This window comes from Mustela putorius, unplaced genomic scaffold, assembly GCF_011764305.1.
Source record: "Mustela putorius furo isolate JIRA1106 unplaced genomic scaffold, ASM1176430v1.1 tig00000738_pilon_pilon_pilon, whole genome shotgun sequence".
Classification (NCBI taxonomy): domain Eukaryota; kingdom Metazoa; phylum Chordata; class Mammalia; order Carnivora; family Mustelidae; genus Mustela; species Mustela putorius.
Genome location: NW_025421463.1, coordinates 8965933 through 8983855, shown reverse-complemented (window position 1 = coordinate 8983855; position 17923 = coordinate 8965933).

Genomic DNA, 17923 nt, shown 5'->3' with positions numbered 1-17923 from the left:
GAGGGGCTTGGAGCCGCTCCTGCCCAGAAGGCTTGAACCTCAGCTTGCTCTCAAGGAAAATGCCTCCTGGGTCCGTGTGGGGAGGGGCGGGAGGGCTGGGAGTGAAGGTACCAAGAGGAAGGCTGCTCACGCCAGGCTCCACCTGCCAGAGAGCCCTGGGGTCGGGGAGGTGCTGCTGGCGCTGGGCTGGTGAGCCAGTGCAGTCTCCCCCTGAGGAAGCAGATCAGGAATTGAGGAGGCCAGATAAAGCAGGGGCGCACGGAGGGTGGGGTCCACATCTGAAATTGGTTGGAACGCTTCCTTCTGTGCTGGCGGGGTGTTCCAGCCCATCCTGTCCAGATGTGGACAGTAATAGCAAGGAATAAACAAGTTAATACATAGAAAACATTGAGGACGGTGCCCTCCAGAGAGAAGAGGCTTACTAATTGTACATAGACGAGTTATAGACGGGAACCTGTGCGCATTGGCCCATGCTAAACAGATGTGCCCTGTGAGGTAGTAAGCTCCCTGTCTCTGTAGGCAATCAAGCTCCATTGTCAGGCTTGGTCTTCCAGACCTGAGGCATCCAGGAATCTCCCTGGCTACTCTTCAGGGCTTGCCGGCCACCCATTAATTAGGAATATTCTTATGTTAATCTTCTGTCTCTTAACGCCAGGCCCATGGTAGGTATTCGGTAAATGCTGCTTGAACGGATGAGGCTACTGTCCCAATTTACAGATGAGAAATGGAGGCTCAGAGATTTTAAGGGAAGGACAGTGTCTCAGCCCACAGTGGAGGAATCAGGTTACCATCCCAGGGTGGTCTTACCAGGAGGCATTCTTAGAATTTCCAAGAGAGCGTGGCTTCTCCTCTTCTACCATTTCTGCCCTCTGCTTCCTGCCTTTTGCTCTGTTCTTCCTTGTGGACACTCCACAAGGAGCTCAGCTGTTGCATTTCTGCCCCAGCTGACCTGCCCCATTCTGGAGCCAGACTTCCAGGCTCCACGCGTGACAGGTGTGTGATCTGTCACTCCCTCGGAATCTCAGTTTCCTGGTCTGTAAAAAGGGCAGAGCGTTTCTGGTGTTAACGGTCAGTCCTGTGTCCTGGGACGCCCTCGGTCCTGGGAAAAGCAGGACAGTTGGTTACCCTAAAAAGGGGGGGGGAATACAAACCACCTTGAGAACTTGTGGCCAGAATCAGAGGACACCTGTGAAAAGCCATCAGCTCCAGACCCATCACAGGGCCCACAACTGGGAAGTGGAAGTTGCAGTTACTGACCCTTCTTATCGAGTGAGCCCGAGTCTGACTTCCAACACTAACTCCCCCTTGCTGGCTGTGTGCCCAGATGCATCTCCCTTGGCATCCGTTTGTTTCCCCAGGTTTCAAAAGGGTTAAATAGTCATGCAGGCCCAGAGCAGCACGGGGAGGGCGAGGTGAAATAATGCAGGTAGAGTGTGTCATTCAGACTGAGCACTTGCCCTCTGGACAGGTGTGCCCGTGGTTAGTAACGGGGTCATTAAGGTGTGGGGAGAGCTGCCCCACGCTAACCAGGTGCTGCACGCCAACGGGGCCCAAAGCAGCCAGTGGGCCTCTTACCTGGTCCTGAGCCTTGGTTCTTTTTCTATAACCTCCAGCAGTTGGAAGATTTTAAAAATAAAAACGAGCCCCGCTTCTTCTGGGCGTGTGATGAGAAGAGTGTCCGCGAGGGGGCGCCAGAGCGCCGGCCACGGCAGCGGACTCCGCCGCCTCCCTCCCCATCTCCCTCCCCTCGGCGGCCTGGGGCTGCGTGGTCGCCCCGCGGGCTTTCGCGGGTGGCTTCCCAGGGGCCTCCCGGCCAAACCCTGGGAATCTGGAAATTCCCTGGCTCAGACTCAGCCTGGAGAATCCAGTAGGCTCTGGATACTCACCCCTCGCTTGGGTTAGACAGAGGCCTTGCGGATACCAGACCCTGGGGGGACACCTGCATCACAGACTCTGATCACAGATGGAAAACTGAGGCACTGCGTGCGGGGTTATCACCAGCAATGGGGAATGTCTGGATCCAAACTCGGGGACATCCGACCCGCAAATCTTTGCCAACAGCCTCTGAGAACCGCAGAATCTTAGTGCTAGAAGGATCTTACAAACTTAAGAGGCTTAAAAGGCTGGAGTCAAATTTTGGTTTGTCAAATATTTTATCTATTTTAATAATATATTTATTATTATTATTATTATTATTTGCACTTAGGTTGAGACACAAAAGGATCAGTTCCTCCTTCCCCTCCTGGGAGGCAACCAGTTTCTGGTTTCCCCCAGATTGAGACTCATCAAATATTAGAATTTCTGAGAATTCTGGGAGACCCAGCTGCTTCTAGCTCCCCAACCTCAGGCTCCTGCTGGTGTCACTGTTGCAGGCTGCCCGAGTTTGCAGATCTTTCTTGGCTCGTGGGGTCCCCCACCTTCAAGCCCACCTGTCTCTGCACTGGGGTTTGGTGGCACTTAAGAGGGTGTCCCTTTCAGGGCAGGGGGTGGGGCCTGTGTTTCCTCTGGGCACACCCTCCTTTGGGGGCCCTTGTCCTGGAAAGGGGAGAGTGGAAGTTCGCACTGGTGGGGTGGGCGTTGGGTGGTGGCTGGTGGGTCCACCAAGGGTGAAGGCTTCCCCTCTCTCCACTTGGGAGGGCAAGAGCCCCCAGCCCTGGGTCTGAGGGCTAGCCTTCCTCAGCCCGAGATCTCCCTTTTCAGAAGCCTTGCCTGCTCTCCGAGGCCGGGTCGAGAGGTCCTCTGAGCACCCGTCTCCCCTGGGGGAGCTCTGATCTCACTGGATTTCGCTCTTGTTCTGTTCACCTGTTTCCCCACTAGAAGGTGCACTCTGGAAGGACAAGTTTCTGCCGAATTTCCCATTTCTTTCTCAGTGCTCAGCCCAGAGCACTCAGTAAATGACTCACTGAAACCCCACATTTCCCCCCAACACCCACAGTTCCTCCTCCTTCTGGGCCCGCCAAAGCCAACACATCTCTGCCCCTAGAGTTGGCCATGTGGCATGCACTGGCCAGTGACACAGGAGCCCAGGTGACACGGGTCAGTTGTGGGTGGGAACCTTACATGGCTGTCACCTGATTCTTAACAACTTTCAACCTCAGCAGTAGCTGGGGGTTCCTCTGTGGGGACACCCGGGAGTGGAGCCCTGTCCCCCAAATTGTGTTACGTGAGTTCGAAAGAAACCTTTGCTGCATTAAGGCCCCCGAGATTCGGAGGATGTTTGTTACTCGGCCTTGTCTCTCCTATCCTGACTACGGCAGATCAGGGAAATGGGGATGGTGGCAGAATTTCTGCTCTTTCTACCTCCCGGGCGGGTGTGACTATCAAGAGACGGAGGTTGATCAGGAACCGGTTATCACTGCCCTCATACCCTCTCAGGCTTCACACCCCAAGATGTCGGCTGTCCTGGGTCAGCGCCTTCTGAAGGAACGCCATTCCCTGTCACCCGTGTCACGGAGACATTCTCATACCTCAGTGTATGGCTGGGAGGAGGTCGGAGGCGTTAGAGTATGTGGAGTTCCTGGGCGAGTCCTTGGCACATGGTACGTGCTATGGACGTGTTTCTATTATCATTAATGACTTTTTAAAAAAATTCATTCAACTGCATTTCCCGGGCATCCACTACGTTTCCTAGACACCAGGAAGATGGAGAACGAAGCTTGCTTCTTCCTTCTTTGGGGCAGAAAGGCCCAGAGAAGAATGTCCAGGCAGCAGGAAGGACCTTGTGTGAGGACACAGGTGCTGTGGCACCTGCCAGGAGGAGGGACTCCACAGGGCCTGGTGTGGAGGCAGCTGGTGGCCTCGTGCCTCAAGGTGGAGTCAGGGGTGTGCCTGGGGTGGGGGCGCCAGCCATCAGTTACGTGAGCCCCCAGCCTGCGATCCAGACGCAGCTTTGACAGCCCTGTTCACAGCCCCCTACAAGGAACCTGTTCCTCCACAGCAGAGATGGGGTGTGGGGGTGGAGGGGGTCCCCCGAGAGCAGCGGATCCACGTCTGGAAGCATCTTTCTTCACCTTCCTTGGTGATTTTTTTTTTTTTTTTAAGATCTTATTTTATTTATTTGACAGAGAGAAATCACAAGTAGATGGAGAGGCAGGCAGAGAGAGAGAGAGAGAGAGAAGCAGGCTCCCTGCTGAGCAGAGAGCCCGATGCGGGACTCGATCCCAGGACCCTGAGATCATGACCTGAGCCGAAGGCAGCGGCTCAACCCACTGAGCCACCCAGGCGCCCTCTTCACCTTCCTTGGGAAGGAAGGCAAGAGGCCAGCCCCTAGTGCCAGCACCTGGTGGCAAGTCAATGGCTTGTGGCCACTGTCTAGTCCCTGGCTCCCACCATCTGCTAGCCTCAACCTCAAGCCCAGTCCGGCCTCCTAGGCTCTGTATGGGGAGGGGCTGGGGGTTGGGGGCCAACTGGCCGCAGGAGAACAGAGACGGCCGGTCAGGAGGGAGACCAGGGAATCAAGTGCTGGACAGAGGGAGAGAGGGGAGAGGGTGACACTCCATCCTCTTCTCCCTTCTGGGGGGGCTGACCTTGCTAGAGAAGGGGTCGTGGCTGAGGGCGGCTTCATTGCTGCCTCTCCATCTGCAGGACCAGGGCTGGGTATGTTGGGTGCAAAGGAGCTGGGGGACAGTCGCCCCCTCTTCTCAGAGCCTGGGGGTGGGAGCCAGTGTCCGGCGGCCACTCAGAGGACACAAATGACCCCACCTCCGAGTGTGGGCTGGTTTCGAGACTTGGGTCTAGTCACTAGACTACAGCAGTAGTGATGGGACGTCCCTTCTGAGATTTGTCCTCTGATCTGGGAGCTCTCTCTCTCTGCTCCCTTTTGCTTGCTCGAAAGCCAGCTGCCGTGTTGTGAGCTGCTGGCCTCTGGCCCACAGCCAGCCAGGACCTGCAGCCGACCAACCGTCATGACCATGAGCTTGGGAGGGGAAATCCCCCCCCCCCGAGGTGAGCCTTTAGATCAGACCACAGCTCTGGCCAACTCCCCACCGGCAACCTCACGACAGAACCTGAGCCAGAGCGTGCTTGGAACTGAGATCATGGATGTCTGTTGTTTGAAGCCACTGAGTTTTGGGGAAGTGTGCTGTCCAGCCACAGGAAAAAAAAAAAATTTTTTTTTAAAGATTCTTTTTATTTATTTGACAGAGAGAGAGACACAGGGAGAGAGGGAACACAAGCAGGGGAAGTGGGAGAAGGAGAAGCAAGTTTCCTGCCAAGCAGGGAGCCTGATGCGGGGCTCGATCCCAGGACGCTGGGATCATGACCTGAGCTGAAGGCAGACGCTTAACGACTGAGCCTCACCACCCCCCAGGCTCCCCCAGCCACAGACAACTTAATACAATCCACCACCACCACCTCCGGAACCCCCCACCCCAGACCCACGGGGGAAGTCCCAGGCTTACAACCTAGTCTTCCACATTCTGTTGCCTGAAGACCTGACCTGGGGGGAGGCATTTCACCCTCTCTGGGTTCCTTTTCCTCTTGGTTAAGGCCACTTTCGGAGGCGCACAGGTCTTTCTCACTGTTCTCTCACCTTGACCTTCATACCTGCTCGGGGATGTATTTGGGACGGGTCTCCACGTCCCCCAGTGACAGAACCGATGTGGGGCCTCCTGGGACATTGGAGCATCGTCCAGGATGACGACGAGGACAGTGAGGGTCAGACTGTCCGTGACTGGTGTCTCACTGGCCACACCCGGCGTTGTAGCTCGTCTCCCACGCTGTGGAAGCTGCGGGACACAACCACTCTGTTTCTGGACTCGCCTGCGGCTGGCGATCCGCGGGACACGTCAGTCCCCCACGAAGAGCACTCTCGCAGGCCAGAATTTGGAACCGGGTTTTGTGGGAAGAGAGCCCGGGCACGGAGCGCCCATGTCACCGTGTGGATCGGGGTTCTGGAGCCGGCCGCTGAGCCGTGACCTCCCGATTCCTCAGTTTTCTGATGGGAGGCAGGAGCCGTGGCCCTGGGGCGGCCCAGTTTGGAAGTTGCTCCTGGACGCTCCTCTGCTTAGTACACTTTAAAAAAAAAATAAATAGATCTTTTTATGTATTTATTAAGATTTAGAGTATTTTGTTGTCGGTCACTGAAGCCTGACTGATACAACCTTCTCCAGAGCATTCGGGACAGAGTCCCAGGAGGTCACCACTTGGCATCCTCCTCCCAAGGGGGCCAGACATTAGTCCCAGGGGAGGGTGCCGCTGGGCTCTGCTGTGTCGGTCCTTGTCTTAAGCCCCTGGCAGTTGCCAGAGAGATGGTGAGCGAGGGACATGACAGGGTCTGACATCACCTGTCACGGGGAAGCGCTGTTAGCGAACCCCACAAGAGACAGAGCGGTAATGAAGCCCAGAGGGCAGGGGTCATTACAGGAGTCCCAGAGTCCCTGCTCACGGGTGATCGCGTCCTCCAGCCCTGCACCACGGAGGACGCAGAACGACCCCGTCCTCTCCTGCCAGTGCTTTAGGTGGGGAGGGGGAGATGGAGGCTCAGAAGGGTTGAGGTGGTTAGGAGGCTGGGAGACCTCCCAGGGGAGATGGGGGTTCAGATTCAGGCCCCCCGATTCCCATCCGCTGTGGGACCTGAAGTCCGCAGACTGGGGCCGTGACTCTGGCAGGTCCTCTGCCTCGGCCACAAGGCTCTCGTGGGCAGAGTGACTGCAGCCAATGGCCATGGGAGGCCTCCGTGGGATGGGTGTTGGGAAAGTGCCTACCCTCGGGCCTGGCCCCAGGAGGCACCTCTTGGTGACCTGGTGACAGGTGACAGGCCAGAGAGCTTGCTTCCTGTTGCCGTGGTGACAGACTCCTGTGGCGTTGGGCTTCCATTAGAACCTGGTCCTCGCAGCAGCGGCTGTATCCCAGCCCCCTGAGCCTGTCCCCTGGCACCGGGCCCGGGGGGCAGGCCGAGGGTGACGGGGAGCCCACCAGGCCTCTCCCCCTCAGCCCTCCCTGCTCCCTCTGCCATCCGCTGGCCTCCCTGCCCGGACTCAGCCTCTCTGGCCGGAAGCCTGAGGTCTGGGTTCCAGTTCGGCTTCTACTTCCTCCTGGGGAGTGAGGAGGGGCTTGTGTTTTGGCTCAGCTTCCCCAAACGTGGGTCAGATGTCGGCTGTGCCCCCTGCCCTTGCAAATCCCGATACCAGCTCCTCCAGCCTTGGCTCTGGAAGGGCCCGGTGGTCCTCTGGCCTCGGGCTCCTGCTGCTCCTCCCTCCCAATGTGGGTCCTCTGCCCCATGTGACACCAGCTCAGGTGACACCAGCTCGGGTGTGGAATCCAGCCCCTTCCTCGGTTTCCACAAAACCCCTGTCTCCTACAGGGGCACTGGAATGCATGGAATGGGGGAGGGCAGGCGTGGGGCAGGGTTTACACGGACCCCGAACCCAGAGCTTCCCGTTCCCTCTGGAAGCGCCTGGCCTTCCACCCTGTCCCAGGAAAGGCTTGCTTTCCCCCACGCCTGCAAGATCCCCTTCTCTCCCTCACGCAGAGCCAGCCCTGACTGTGGCCCCCGACCCCTCTCCTGTCCCCCTCCCAGCCCAGGGGCGCAGAAGCACAGGCCTGTCCAGGTCCCATCAACGTACTCCCCCTTCCCGCAATCTTCACAAACAAAAGAGGAGTTCTGGGGAACTGCCTGCGGATTGTGGGGTGCAGGGAAGACTCTGGTCTCTGGGACCTAGCCATCTAAGCTCTGCCCGCTGGAGAGGGTCCTTCTGCAAGCACCGAGGGCACATTCCACAGCCAGAGGGGAGGGACCCCAAGACTCGGCACTGGGCCAGGTGTCACTGGGACCATCTCCTTTTGAGGATGTATAGAGGTGGTCAGCTTGGATCCGCTGGAAGTTTCCTGGAAGCTGCCACAGCCCCCGGCCCCCAGACAGGAGATTGCTGAGGGACAACGGTTCTGACCTCCAGGTCAACCCCTGGAGGATGCTGGGCTATCCTGCCCCCTCCCATGAAGTCTCTGTGGCTGGGCTTTGACCAGGGTCATATGCCTAGGAAATGGGGGAGCCCAGCAGGCACACTGGTTTCCTGTCCTGAGGGACTTGCGTGGGTCACGTGACCCTAACTGACTAATCAGAAAGCTCATCCCTTCGCAGAGAGATTGGCTCATGGTGGCCACGTGACTCAGGCAAAGCCAATCAGAGTCTTCCCTGAGATTTGATACATGGACATCAAAGACTGTGGGTCCCTTGCCTTCTACTGGCATGTAGGATGGCATGAATGGGGTTGGGATGGCCAGGAGCCATTGCCACGCCCCATGGAGACAGAGCCTACCAGAAAAGAAACCAACACACCAAGGGAATAAGAACTTCTGAAAGATGAGGTGATGAGACTTGAGGATGTTTGAGTTCCTGGATCCAGCTGGGCCTGAAGGCAGCCCCACTTCTGAATTTTCAGAATGTCAGCAAATAAATTCCCTTCTGCTGCTCTGGGTTGCTTTTGACAGTGTAATTGAAAGGATCGTGACTATCAGAAAGGGAGATAAAGAGGGAGCCTACAGGAAAGGCCATGGGTCAGAGGGTGTCCCAACTGGGACCACAGAGACCATTTAGTCCCTCCTCCCCAAATATTGCCTATTGTGAGATCATCTGGCAGACTGTTGAAGTGCATGCTGGTTCACTAGGCTGGGGCCCTGGGAACCTCCAATTCCAGAAGCTTCCCAGGGAATTCTGGTATCAGCCAGGTGGGAAACTGTTGACCTCGTGCTATACCCTCACTCTGTCATTAGGGAAACTGAGGCCAGAGGGAGAAGCACACAGCAAGTTGTGGTAACTCCCCATTTGTTCTTTCTCCCTTTCCTGTCTTCCTGTTCCTGGCTCCAGGAGTGACGGCAAGGAAGGAAGGTTTCAGACCCTCCGCAGAGGGACCCAGGCTCAGACTATTGTCCTGCTCCCCTACCTCTCCGTCAGAAGCTGAGCAAGTGTACAGAAGTGACCGTGCTGTTGGTCCTGGAACTGTTGCTTGCCCGACGCCCAGCCATTTGTCCATCTGTCCATCCATCTATCCATTCACCAAGTACTAAGCACTCTGTGTGCAGGACAAACCAGTCAACGTAGCCTCCACAGGTTGTGCCTTTCCTCCATATCACCCCCCCTTCTCCCTCCCCTCCGTCATTCCCCTCCTCTCTCTCTCTCCCCTCCTCCTCCCTCCCTTAGTCCTCCCTTCCTTGACTCTCCACTCCCTCCCCATTTAGGGAGGAAGCATCGATCCTGCCCTCAGCCACCTTATGGTCCAGTTGGAGGCACAAAACCAGGCCCCAAAAACCTAACTCAAGAACCATCGTTCAAGGGCCACCTGGGTGGCTCAGGTGGTTAACGCTCTGCCTTTGGCTCAGGTCATGATCCCAGGGTCCTGGGATTGAGCCTCATGTCGGGCTCTCTGCTTGGCAGGGAGTCTGCTTCTCCCTCTCCCTCTGCCTCTCCCCCTGCTTATGCTCTCTCTCTCTCTCTGTCTCTGTCTCCAGGGGAGGGGGGAGGCAAAAAAACACTAAAATTAAAAAAAAAAAAAGAACCATTGTTCAAGAATTATCCGAAAGAGAAGTATAGACTTTTCAATACAAACAACTGCACTTGAACTTGATCTTGTCCCGGGTAGCAGCAACAGGACTCCTGCTTCCAGAGGCTACGAGGAAGGCAAGAGCTGCCCTGGAGGGAGGGATGGCCCCAGCACGAAGCAGGGGCCCAGTGAGCACCTACAAAGGGCCTTGGATCTGAGCGAGCTCTGCCCTGGAATGTGCTGGGGAAAGGGCTGCACTTGCCGGAGGGCCTGGGACCTTCACTGTGGGAGGGGTGGGGGGGACTGAGCTGTTGGGTCAGGGGGCAGGAAAGCTCAGAGGACAGACCCCTGCCTTCAGAGAGTCAAAGGTGTATGTGGGTGAGGGGCTGGATGTGTGCTGGTGGCCCTGGGGGCAGTGCTGGCCCGGGGCAAGGGGGTTGGGGGAGGAGGGAGGAGACCTGGCAGCCCTGAGCCCTCGGGTTGGGAGCCTGGACGGCTGGACGGCACTGACGGGTGACGCCCACTGCGTCACAGCCCCCCCCCACCCCCGTGCCAAGTGAGCTCTGAGCATATCTGCTCATTTCCCATAACTACCCTGCCAAGTAGGTAATGCCACAGCCCAGATTCCAGATGGGGACATCGAGGTACGCAGAGGGTAAGTCACATGCCAGGAAGTGGAGGGAGTGAGATGTAAACTTAGGCGGTGGGGTCCCTGGCGGTGGGGCCCCCCGTGAGCAGAGGTAAAGAGGGTTGGAAGGGAGCAGGGCAGGGGCTGGGTAAGGCGGCTCCGAGGCCACCACAGCTGCATGAGGCTCATCAGGGAGGGCTCTCAGGAAGAGGTGTCCTGGAACCGGCTCACTGGAGAGGAGGAGCAAGCGTGTGGAGGTGGGCAGGGGGGCCCTGGGCGTGGCCAGGACTGTCCAAAGCAGACCCAGAGCCACACGCCAGGCCCTTTGCTGGTGTCCGGAGGCCCCGTGTGGTTGGCCGGCCAGCGGATCACAAGGCATCTTGACTAGCTAGCGTTGCCCCGATGTCCTTCTCGCCTCCCCATCGCTGCCCAGTCCCTCAGCAATCTGATCCGACCTCAGCCTGACCAAGCTGCTCCCTGTGCAGGAACCCCCAAGGCTCCCCACTGCCTGAGCACGAAGTCCCAGCTCTACCCCTTCTCTGACGTGTCAAGACCTCTCCAGCACCCCCACCCCCGTTAGTGGACCTTTCCCTTCTGGTCCCGCAGCCACCAGCCCAGCGATGGCCAGAGGGGGTGCCCTGTCCCTCCAGAGGACAGAGCCCTTGCTGCTCCCCTGTTGGACGGGGAGCTCTCTCCTGGGGGACCCTGTGCCTCATCCCTGGAGCTCAGCGCAAGCTCTCTGGGAGAGCGCCAGGCCACAGACAGGGAGGTGGGGGATCCAGCACACGGGGGCTTGCATCCCAGATCTGCTGGCAGAAGGCCAGAAGGCCGGTGGTGAAGGATCCGTGGGAGGTCGCATCAGTGGCCCGCTCATTGCTGGAGGCCCAGGGGATGTTGGCTGGACACAGGAGGGAGGGGAGAGGGCCAGAGAGGAAGGGAGAGGGGGAGGGGAGACAGAAGGAGAGGGAGGGACAGAGGGAAGGAGAGAGAAGGCGGGGGAGGGGAGAGGAGGGGGGAGGGAGAGAGGGGGCAGGGGGGTGGGAGGGAGGGGGAGAGGGGAGAGCGCAGGAGGCCGGGAGAGGAGGCCGCCGGGGGAAGCGGGGAGGCGGGGAGAGCAGAGGGCATCAGCCAGGGTCTGTCTGGCTCAAGTGAGAACGGCTCCGCCACGAGGAGCCACCTGCCAGCCAGCTGTTCCCAAAATAGCTGTCCCTGCTGGGGCCACGCGGGCGGAGGGCGGGGCGGGGAGGCTTGTCTGGACCAGCGTCCTGCCGGGGCACAGGGCACGTGGCTCCTGCGATCTCCAGGCTGACAAGAAGCCTCTGCGTCCTGTGTCCTGTGCGTTGAGGGGCTGCGGCTGGGCCTCAGAGGTCCGTCCTGCGGGTCTGTGTGTGTCTGGTGGCCTGGGGTCGGAGCCGGAGGCTGTGCTGGCGACGGGCAGGGAATGGCCAGACTGATAATGATACTCATTAAAGGGGTCCTCATCCTCATCATAAAAAATGAGGCAGACACGGCGAAGTTGAGCACCCATGCTGGTCCCTCTTCTTCCTCTTGCAAGGACCCAAGGGTGCTGGGGGCGGACCAGGGGACGCACCCACCTCCCAGACTCTCTTGCAGCTAGACCCACCAGGGCACCCACCTCTGGCCACGGAGACACAAGGCGAGTCCGAAAGGAGGGGACCCTGAGAAGGCTGTCGTGTTCTTCCTTCTTGGGGCATCTCTGTGCTAATTCCTTCTCTCCCGCTGCTCACAGACCTGCCCCAGCAGGCCAGGACTCCTTCTCTCCGGCTGCGCACCAGGCCGAGAAGCCCAGGCCCGGAGCGGCCAGGCTGCTGCAAGAACACGGACACTTGCCCGGCACGCTCGGAGTTTGCGTCCCAGCTGTGCCGTTGCCCGGCTGCATGACCTTCTTCGGCCTCGGTCGTCTCAGCTGTGAAATGGGAAGAAGAGGAGAGTGATCAGGGCCGAGATCCTGCTGTGTCTCACAGGCCTGGGCCACCAGAGGACAAGGAATACTGATGTTGATGCATTTCACCACGAGCTGGATGTGTTTTGTGCATTTGGTCCCGTCTAGGTTGGCAGGTATTTTTTTTTTCTTTTTTTAAAGATTTATTAATTTATTTGAGAGAGACAGAGAGAGCAGGGACAGCATCGGGGCAGAGGGAGAGGGAGAGAGAGAATCTTAAGTTGTCTTCTGCTGAGCGCGGAGCCCGCCGCGGGGCTTGATCTCACGCCCCTGAGATCATGACCTGAGCTGAAACCAGGAGTCCGCCGCTCAAACCGCTGCGTCACCCAGGGGCCCACAGTTCGGCAGATTCTTGTAACAGATTCCTGCTACTTGGAAGATTGGAGTGACCACACTGCAGGTGGTTCTTCGCCTGGTGTGGCCAGGCCCGTCCGGGCCTGTCTTCATCTCTTGGGGACCCGGCCCAGCGCCTGGCACAGAGCAGCCATTCCCCGGGGTTCCTGCCGAGGCACGGAAACAGATAAGACCAAGGACAAACTGGCATCCCTGTTGCACGAGGCCTGTGTGTTCGCCTTTCGGGGGTGGGTCGGAATTGAACAGGGAGCAGCATCTCGGAGCAGAAGGAGTCCTGGCTGCTGCAGGAGAGGAGGTGGGCCGTGGAAGCATGTTCTTGGCTGGAACATTCTAGACCCTGGACTCCCCGCCGAGAAAGCCAGGGGTCCCGTGTGGGGCTGGAGGAGAGCCCTCCCTCCTGACCGTCGTTCCGTCTCACCCACCAGCCGTGTGTGAAACCTTGTCCCTCCTCCCGTCGCTGGACCCGCAACATCTAGAACCCCGGGCACGGCAGTGTGTGCCGAGGAGGGTCTGAGGCAGGAGTGGCTGCTGGTCTGAGGGAGGAGAAAGAAGTCAGGAGCCAGAGGCAGAGCCCACAGAATTTTCCAGACTGGCTTCTCCTCCAGTCCCAGTCTGAGCTGCTCCATGGAACAGCATGGCCTCAATCCCCGCCCCCCCCCCCCCCCCCGCCACTTTGCTGAGCATCACCATGGGCCACATTCTTTCTGAGAGCCTTGCCACATGTGAGGTTCCTTCTAAGGATTCTGGCTCCCTCCATGGAGAGAGACAACTCCGTGGGGGCCCGGATCCCCCACCCCCGGCGAGTCCCCAGGCCCCTGCGTGGGCAGACCCCACACCCTTGTGATGTCAGCCGGGTCCTTGCCTCCAATGCCTGGACACGACTCCTGCATCCCTCGGCACGCAGAGCAAATGGGGTGGCCTTCAGCCCGGGGTCCCATCCAGGTCTGTCCTTCCAGGTGTGTGTGTGCAGGGAACTCAGCCAGGCTGCCGTGGGGATTAGACTCGGAGACGTGTGGGAAAGTGCTCGGTAAACTGTAAAGAGTAAGCAGATGGGCGGGATCCCTTCCACACCTCCTCCTGCCAGCTGGGGGATTCCACCCCGAGGAGTACTGGGGGCCTGCACAGAGACTCGCTCCTCCTGGCTCTGCTCGGCGGACCCCTCCCCGATGCCTGAACTTCGGTCACTAGGAGCTCTCGCTCTGCTTTGTCTCTAACCCCGGTGGAAGGGTGTAGGTGGTCCACATATGGGTCACTGACTCTGGGACGAAGCTTCCACCTCGTCCTCCTGGGGTGGGGCAAGGAAGGGGGAGGGAGCAGAGAAAGTCCGGAGTCTGGTGGAGCCCCCCTCTCCGTGTTCACAGGTCCTGCCTCCCTCCAGTCCCCTATGCAACTCGAGGCTTGACCCAGTGGCTTGAATCAAAGGGTACACAGCAGAAACACTTGCCCTGGAATCTGCCAGTGGAGGGTCATCCCCTCCTCTGACAGCTGCTGGGGGTGAACTTCTCTGTCCGCCCCCCCCCATGCCACCGGTGTCTCCGGACCCCGATGTTGCTCTGAAATGTGAGACTAGAATGCAAGGGTGTGGGGGAGGGGGTCGGCGGGAGGACCCCAGGGCTGGGCTGCCTCCATGGGCAGCTGCTGCTCACTCGCCGTATGACCTGGGAAGATGAGGAACCTCTCCGTGCCTCGATTTATTCTCCTCGAAAACGGGGATGATCACAGCGCCCAGCCCATAGGGCGGTTTGAGGATTTAATGAAGGGGGGCGTAGGGAGAGCCTGGCCCACAGGACGGGCTGAATCGGCCTCAGGTTTGTGGTTATTCATCCCAAGTCTGTTGGCTTCTCTGTTCTGTCCAGAGTCCTGGACACCAGCATCTCCTTCTGGACCTCACTGGATCTCCTGCAAACCACACCCTCCCCCCCCCCCGCCCCCGTCCCCGCCACGGAGTCTGTTTCCTCCTGCAGCGATCAGCCATCTCCCTCACCCACATGTGATTCCCCTCCCCTGATTCCGACCCTTTAAGACCCTGTAACCACTCACTCCCTGGCTTGATGCACACCTTCGACGTTCTCCCGCCCTCGGACCCCACCCCGCACTGGGTTCTGACACTAGAGCAGACCGGGAGGGCCCGGGACATAGGTGAGGGCGTGTTAAGTTGTGCAGACCAGTCATCGGTCGTCCCCCTTCGCCACCTAACAAGCCCAAACGCGGGGCTTCTGCAACAGTCCTTCGTTCTCGCTCACAAGTCTGCAGATCGGTTGGGGAATCCGTGGGTCTGGCTGGGCAGCCCAACAGGCCATTCATCCTTGGCCTTCCGGGGACGTGTGTGTCCCAGGGGGATGGCAGGGGGCGGCGTGCAGAGAAGTGCTTCTGGAGGATCAGAGCTGGGACGCTCCCACTTCTGCCCACATCCCATTGGCCGAGCTTGTCTCGTGCTGGGAAAATATGCCCTGCCTCTAGGGGGGCATCCTGCAAAGCCACAGATGGAAGGTGTGCGTGCAGGGGCAGGGGCCCAACTAGGAGCATCAAAGCTGGGAAACAGGGATGCTGATGAGGCTAATCCCCGAGCAAGCGTCTGTTCCTAAGGGTTGCTCAGGGTCAGCCTCCCTGCACAGCCCACGTTCATGCTTAGACCAGAACGAGGAGGAGAGCCAGCGAAGAGTTTTCTAGGCAGAGGAAATAAGTGTAAAAACTCAGAAGTGGAAACGAGTGGCTGTGTCGTTGGAACAGACTGGAGCTGGGTGAGGCCGGTGGGACAGGGGCCATGTGTGCTCTCTGTCTCCATGCCCTGGTCAAGGCCCAGGCTCCCCTGCTTGTCCACCGAGGCCCCCATGCTCTGGTCCACGCTGAGCGCCCCCCTCAGGCCCTCTGTCTGAGCTGCACCGGAATACAGCAGTCCTGTCCCCACCAGGTGCATCGTGTGATGCCAGGTGGAGTTAAATACTAGGAAGGGAAGGGGCACCTGGAGGGGCTCAGACAGTTAAGCGTCTGCCTTCGGCTCAGGTCATGATCCCGAGGTCCTGGGATCCAGTCCAGCATCGGGCTCCCTGCTCGGCGGGGACTGTGCTGCTCCCTCTCCTACTGCCCCTCTCCCTGCTTGTTCTCACTTTCTCTCAAATAAATAAAATCTTAAAAAAAAAAAAATACCAGGAAGGAAGAGAAACCAGGGTGATGGGATAGAGACAGGCAGAAGGACTATTGATTTCTCTCTCTTTAAAGGCTTTGCTTCTTTATTTATTTGAGAGAGAGCGAGAGTGTGCGAGTGGGGGAGGGAGACCAGCCGACTCTGGGAGCAGAGCCCGAGGCGGGACTCACTCTCAGGCCCCTGAGATCAGGACCTGAGCTGAAATCAAAAGTCGGACGCTTAACTCCCTGAGCCCCCCCAGGCCCCCCAGGAATGTTGATTCTATAATTCAGTATTTGGGGAGCCTCTTGCCAGTGGTGGCTTTGCTCTGTGGGCTTCCCCCGCTTGAGCTCTGTCACTAAGGAGTTATCGCTCTGCCTTGTCTCTAACCCTGGCGTGATACGTTCTTATAAAAAAATAAAAAGTATGTAATTTATTGTTTTAAAAAACTTGACTATGGAAAATTTCAAACATATAAAAAGATAGAGACAGTTGAGCAAGGAGCCCCGAGGTGTCCACCCCCCAGCATGGCTGTCTTGTCTCATTTGTCAGCGCCTGCTTGCTTCACAGCTAATTATTTTAAGTAGAGGGGGGTGCCTGTTTCGGAGATGGTCAGAGGAGCCCTCTCCGTGGAGAGGATGTTAAAGCAAAGTGCTGCGCAGAGTGTGAGCAGGTACCTGGGGAGGAATGTTCTGGGTGGGCGGGGCAGGGACAGAGTTCCCGGGGGAAGGGGATGGAGAATGAAGAATTGGAGGGAGGGGACGTGCAGCTGAAGGTCTGTGGCCGGGGGCTGCCCAGCTGCATATGGGGAGAGGAGAAGGGTCAGAAACAGAAGAGGCCCCGTGGCAGCCAGAGGAGCCCCGGACACGGGCCCACAGGTCTGGTCTGGGGCTCAGATCTGCAGGTCCTCCCGTCATTGTGAGCCTTGGGTCCATCCCTAAAGGTTTCTGAAGTTTGGTTTCCTCCTCTGGAAGCAGGGAGACATAACTCCCCACCTCCCGGGGTCACCTGTTCCTTCCCCCTTCCCCCCCTCTACGGTCCTCACACTTTGAAGGGGTGTCCGGTATTGACAATGCTAGTGACAGAGTAAGAAACGGAGCTGTCCTGTCCCAGCCGCCTGCCTGGTCTGCCAGCCGTTGTCCAACTCCACGTGGCCACAGGACCTCAGTGGGTCCCTCACCCCTGCCCCCAATACGGCACCCTGACCCGTGGCCACGCCCAGGTCCTCGAGTAACAGTGTTGGAGGTTGAGGGCAGAGCAGAAATAATGGATGTCTGTTGGTTCCCCTCCATCCCGCTCTCCAGGGGTGACTCTGCAGGGGACTGCTGGGCACAGACCCTGGCCCCCGGTGTGGACGTTTGGGCGGAGGGGAGGCAGCTCAGAGGAGCTCTCTGATGTCAGGTGAGCTGCCCAACCTCGCTTAGCTCCCCGTTCTGCGTCAGCGAGCAGGATAATGGAATCCGCCTCCTAGGACAGTGTGAGGATTTTCTGAGGGGTTTTGGAAGGAACGCAGCCCACGGGTGAATTCTGGATCAACCTGCTCACTCTCGGGGTGACCTCACTCCACCTCTCTGAACCTCAGTTTCCTAATCTGCCAAACAGAGGGGAAGAAAACAGCCTCATGGGGTTGCTGGGATACGGGGAGACAGTGCCTAGAAGCCCTGGCAGGGAGGCCTCCTGGATGTCACCTGCCTCCTTCTCCTTCCGTCCCTGGACTTTCTTCGTGGAGGGACCTCAGGGGAGGCAGCAGGTGAGGACCTTCCCAGCCTGGCCTGGCCCCTGTTTCTGCACCGTCCCCCCCAGCTTCCCCTTGGGAGTGGCGCTTCCCCCACGGGAGGAGCAGCCTGGAGCCCGGAGCTGGGCCCATGACCGCTGCCCAAACTCTCCTCAGGGGCAGAGGACCTGTCTCAGGGCATTACGGGAACTTGGGTTGTTTGCTGCTCCCGGCACCTTCCAAAGCTGGTTCAAGCCTGACATTCTCCCGGATAAATGAGAGGAGTCGGGAATCTGAGTGACCTCCATGTCTGTCTGACTCCAAAGCCGGTGCTCTCTGTTCCTGCTTTTCCACATGGGCTGAGTGCACGAGTATGCGTGTGTGTGTGTTGGCGGGGGGAGGGTCCCTCCATCCCCCCAAGCCTGCAGGAAACAAAAGAGCCAGAAAACAGAACAGACGCTCCTGGGGTAGAGTGTGTGGGTGAGCGAGTGAATGAATGAATGACTTATGAACAGGTGAAGGAGGGAATGAATGAATGCCTTTGTGGAGGTCCCTTGTCCTCTTTTTCTGGAACCCCCTTCTCCACCATGTTCTACCCCAAACTTACCTCACCCCCAGCCTCCGTTGCCCCGGACCCCTCCTCTGCCCATCAGGCAGCCAT